This window comes from Protobothrops mucrosquamatus, unplaced genomic scaffold (genome assembly GCF_001527695.2).
Source record: "Protobothrops mucrosquamatus isolate PMUCROS unplaced genomic scaffold, P.Mucros_1.0 scaffold393, whole genome shotgun sequence".
Lineage (NCBI taxonomy): Eukaryota > Metazoa > Chordata > Lepidosauria > Squamata > Viperidae > Protobothrops > Protobothrops mucrosquamatus.
The window spans coordinates 861,970-868,033 of NW_015386724.1; positions in this window are offsets into that span (position 1 = coordinate 861,970).

A 6,064-nucleotide genomic window follows, 5' to 3' on the forward strand; every position below is an offset into this window, starting at 1 on the left:
ACCTGAAATAACACTTCTCGTTGATCTCTCGATTGGCACGCAGGGATTCGAAATAAGATGTCATACTTAGGATTTCTGTTGGATCACTTCCACGTGGATCCAGAAATGTATTAGAAGTCTCTCCCCCCCCCCCAAATCTGAAATCAGGATGAATTAGATCTCGTTTGAGGACAAAGGACACAAATAGTGCATTCCAGTTTCGAAACAAAAGGAAGGTTGCTAACAACAGCAGGAATTCCACAGCATTTAAAACATATGTACATCCTGCACACTCCCTTTTAAACGATCAGAATTAATTTTAATAAGGCCACATGCAGTGAACATTTTCAGTAGAGGACAAAAAAAAAAAAGCCGTTAGGAAAATATTCATGATTGGTTTGTTTGGAACTTAAATGCTAGGTAAGAGCAGATGGAAGAGAGAAGTTTCATAACTGCAGTATGGGGAGGAGGCTGAAGTTTGCATTGAATTTTGTACTGTCTCATAAAACATTTTGAGACTGCAAGCCTTGATTTATCCATATGGGGTATATCCCACCGAAATAAATGAAACCTTCTTTCTCATTAAATAGTTACAAGATTGCTGATTTACGGTACATTGGTTGATTTCCATCATAGCAGTGAAAAACGATGCTGGGTTGTCCCTGATGAAATTGGCCACTCCAAATTTAGCTGTGTATTTCTGTTCAGGAAATGCTTTAGAATATGACATCACCAGTCAGACCACTGGATATTCTATCATGCAACTTTCTGCAGAAGAGAGACAGTACAGGCAGAAGAGCTATAATGAACTTTGGGTAGTACCATAGTGTATGCCTCTGTATTTCTTCTTAGTGTTTTCCTGCCTATGCAGCATTCTCCCCCCCCCCCCATTCTAGCTTGGAAACCTTTAAGAGGCTTACTACCTAAACACGTGGTATATGCCTTTCCTTTTGGGTGGAAAGCAATTTTTGAAATAATTATGTTTTACTTGTGTGTGTGTGTGAGTGCGCGCGCGCACCTTTGAATCAGTGTTGACTCCTAGCAATAGCCTGGGTTAGTTCTTGCAGTTTTCTGGATTTTGGAAGTGGTTTGCTGTTATTTGGTTCCTAGGACTGAGAGGGAGGGACTGGTCCAAGATCACGGCAGCTGGCTTTGTGCCTAAGGTGGAACTAGAACTCACAGTCTCCACGTTTCTAGGCTGAAGCTTTAATCATGACACCAAACTGGCTCCCATGCTAACATTGGCATCATATAAAGATACCACATTACTTCTGTTCCCCTTCAATCATGAGAACAACAACTAGTTGTGAAGCCAGTTAATTTCACCAGAATGTACAACAGGAGAAGATGAGATGGGTGGCACACCAAATCTAATAAAAATAAAGTAAATAAATAAGACAAATGGGTTATTCTGTTCACTTTACTGAGAAATCCCTGGAATTCCTCATCCAATTACAGCTATTCCACTCAGCCATATGAAATTAATCTCATGTCCCTTGAGCTCTAGTTCAACATGACATTACTGGCTGAGTTGAAGTTTCCCACAGCCACTATGGACTATCCACTTGAGAACATAGTGAGTTCATTTTAAAAAAGCATCATCCATATCCTTGGGCTGAAAAAATGACCTGTATCACTTTGCTGTTGTCTTTTTAAATCTTGCCCATGTGCTTTGTATAGAATTTGTATATTAAATATTGTATCAGGCTCAAAAATCAAGGACACAATTCTTTAAAGCTAGGTTCTTTATTGTTCTACACTTATTGACAGAGTCTTGTCAAACTGAAGAATTCTACTATGTACATCAAGCAAATACACTGAGAACTATTAGGGTGGGGCCGTCTTCATCTTCTTTCTCTCACACAAAACATTTAGACTAAACTACCTATTTTTCTGGAATGTACCCCCTTCCTCCTCGGAATCCAGCCTACTACATTCCATTGCAGATTGTGAGTTTTATTTATTTTATTTATTAAATTTGTATGTCGCCCATCTCCCCTATAAGACTGCCGAAACTGCCCAATCAACTCTGTTGATTCCTTTAGAGAAATAGTCTTTTCCATTGTTCTAGAAATTTTAGGATAATACAGTATAACCATCTTAGATGGTTGAAATTTGCCTTCCATGTTCAGACTTTCAAACTGGTTACCTACGGTAACAGTTCCAGAATGTCTCCAAGTTCGTGTACTCTTGCTTGACATATATTTCCAAATATTACTTCTGTAATATGTGAGAGTTGGAACAAATACCTCTAATACCATTTTCTTGAGCACAGGTTCTCCTCAGGGCTGCGTCTTAAGTCCGCTGCTGTTCACCCTGTTGACCCATGACTGTTGTGCTAGGTTTGCCACCAACCATATTGTGAAGTTTGCAGATGATACAACAGTAGTGGGCCTTATTCAGGATGACAAGGTGGAAGTTTACCGCAAGGAGGTTGAGGGGTTGGTGAACTGGTGTAAGGAAAACAGCCTAGTTTTAAATACCAGAAAAACCAAAGAGATCATTGTTGATTTCAGAAAAGGCAGGCACAGCCACACTTCTCTGTGCATTAATGATTCACCTGTGGAGACGGTTACCAGCATCAAATTCTTGGGTGTGCAACTAACGAGTAGGCTGACTTGGTCGCTCAACATTGAGAAACTGGTGAAGCGGAAGCGGGCACAACAGCGCCTGCATTTTCTGCGTGGCATGAGAAAAGCACATCTTCCTTCCCCTGTCCTGACCACTTTCTACAGGGGGACAATCGAGAGCATCCTCAGCATCACAGTCTGGTTTGGAGGCATCACTGCTTCAGACAGGAATGCGGTGCAGAGAGTGGTGAGAATAGCCGAAAAGATCATTGGCAGTTCCCTCCCTCCCATCCAGGACATAGCACAGAAGCGTTGTTTGAGCAGGGTTCATAAGATTATCTGGGACACTACACATCCTCTTCACGACCTGTTTTCCTTGTTACCTTCTGGGAGGAGGCTTCGTGGTGTCTGTAGCAGAACATCCAGATTCAGCCATAGTTTCATTCCATACAGCATTAACCTTGTGAACTCTCAAGCTTCCTCCTTCCGTTATATATTCAAGATGGACAGTATTTAATATTTATTTGCTACGTATATGTAGGGATGTGGGTCTATACATATGTTGTTCATAGTATGTTTAGGTGTGTGTCATGTATGTGTTTCACTTTGAGAGCGGGCAACTAATTTTCATTTTTGATGTGTGCCGGTGTGCCCACAGTAAAAAAATGACAATAAAGGTTATCTTATCTTATCTTATGTTGTGATGTATTCTTCATACCTGGTATCCTTCTGCTTCTTGTGCATATGGGCAAATTTTTCCTTAAAGGCTTTTTTCTCCTGTAGACCTCTCTGTATAATGTATATGTGCTTTTCATCCTCCCTGGTGATTTTTTAAAAAAAGGTGGCCTTCAGTTTTTTTACCTTCTGCCATCAGGAGTCAAACTTCTACTCATGGTAGGTTTAATTCATATACATTTTAAAACAAAACAAAAAAAAGAACATATGCTTCTTTGTTATTTTTAATCTTTTACTTGAAACGTCCTAAAAGGAAGTACTATCTTACTTCAGGGAAAGAATTCAGGAAAGAAAAATTCTCATGGTGACAAGTTCAAGGGAGTTACCTAAATTAGGGAAGACCTGGCTCCAACAATAATTCATCATATCATAATGAGAAATAGCAAAGCAGTAAATAACAAGAATATGCAAATACCTCTTTTGAAAGCTGTATTATTTCTATAATGATTTTAAAACCTACTCATCTAATCACCACAGTGTCAATAAGGCTTGAATTCCCAAATTTTGCAATGCCACAAATCACTTAACATTTCAAGTAAGTTTTATTTTTGTCATCACCCTGATGTCAGAAAACTTGGAATTTGTGCTAAACAGTACAATTTAGCTATAAGCAAACTGAAACCTTTTAGAAATGCATCACCTTTGATAGGATAAATATTCCATATGAAAAATTCTTTTTCACCTATTTTTTTTTAACTTAACAGGCTGGAAACGTCCTGCTTCCTTTATTCAGATAACTGATGACCTATAGTAAGCACAATTAGCTTGATATGTTATAATATTGTTTTACATTTTTAAAATTATTAATCTTAAAATTATTCAGTTTTTCATGTTTTATTCTATTGATGAGATTTACATCGCCCAGAGCTCCTGTATAAGGGAGATGGGAAGTTAAGAAGTTAGACAGACAGACAGATCTATGTTATGATTGGTGAACATTCAAAGACTTGTTTCCCCATTATTTATGCACTCATTTAATATGGATAAAACACACAAGTGGCTAAAATATTTTAAAGGCGTTACTAATTACTGTAATTAAGAGTCATCAGATGAAATGCTGAATGAACAGGTCACACTTCTATTTTGCTGAATGAACAGGTCACACTTCTATTTTGAATTGAGTTAAAGCAGTATAAAATCAAATATATAAAATCTGGAATAAACTCTTTCCAAGGCTTTGGTTTTACCTTGTAGATGCAGCACCCAATCACTGTCAGGGATGCTCCAAGCTTTTCTTCCTCTTTGCAGGCAGAGCGGGAAAAATGTGAGCTTTTGGCTTAGCTGTAATGCATGTGAGAATTTAACAACTGAATTTCACTAATATAACCAAATCAGCTAGATAATATCTCTGGAGTAGTTATGATTCGTTCCTCTTGCGTTAAGGATATGCCACTAGATGTTGGTGAGGATGTGCAGTGGCTTCACCAGAGAGCATAAGTGTGCTTACTGTATCTATCTACACCTTCTTAAAGTAGCTGTGCCATTTTCTGGGACCTGATATTTGAAGGGTACCAGAAAATATGAATTTGAATTGTGATGTTAAAAGAGGCAGCAACAGGGTGCGATGACCTCCTTAATCAAACATACAGTATGTTGCTTAACACAATTCTGCATAGCCATTATGTGAGTACTAGAACAGATATTCCTTCTTTAAGGAAGCACTAATGGGGATAGTGAGCACGGAGCTGGTATCTCATGCAACTCTTGTAGAACAAAAGCTTGTCCATCCAAGGCATCAGGTGCCTACAAGTAAAGATGAGAGTTGGCATCCTTAACTTTAAAATAGAATACGGGACATAATAATGAAATGTTGAGAGTGAGGCATAGACATCTATTGATACAAACTTCCCAAGGAAAAACTGGCTTTTGGAAATAGTATTTGGAATAACTACAAGCTGAATGTGAGTCAATAGCACGATTCAGCTGTAAAAAAAAGCAAATATTAACTTTTTTTCCAACAGAATTGTTCCACTTGATTACTCAAATTACACCTGAAGTACAGCACTGGGCAGAGAATTTGGAACAGGTTCACAGAAGGGCAGAGAAGGATGCTCAGGGGATTAGAAACCAAGCTGTATGAAGAGAGTTTGAAGGAGCTGGATGTGTTTAACCTTTAAAAGAGATGACCAAGAGCCCTCTTCAAATGATATTACACAGATATTACACAATACTTGCTTCTTGTTGTTTCAGAATGCAGGACACAACTGATTCCAACTGAATGTCATAAAATAATTCCCTAACAGTAAGAGCAGTTTAGCAGTGGAGATTTATAACCAGAGAAGTGGTAAGAATTCTGTTCCCTGGATGTGTTCAGTAGGAGGCTGGAAAGTTAACTTTCAGGGATACTTTAATTTGGATCCTGCGTTAATGAAGACTTGATGGACTAAATGGTCCTTTTCACCTCTATGATATAATACTGAGGATAGATACAGGGTAAGTGCAAAATGAGGATGACAAGCATTAAAGGATGTATATACTCTATAGGCACCCTGGTGCTCTAAGGCTGCGTGCTGAGAATATCAGCTCATTTTTTAAGGAAAATAACATTTCCACACTAAGAGGAATATCAGCAATGCTGAGAGAATAAATTTAGGGAGAACAGAACAATCATCTTTAAAACAGGTTGAGGAATCATTTGAGAAGGATTTAATACTGATACCCTTGTAATACTGAGTTAAAACCTTAGAAGATGGGAAGGGATGGGGTAATGGAGTATTATGAAACAGAACTCAAAGTGGCTAGATCCTTAACAAATGTTCTATGTACTGCAAAAAAGCTAT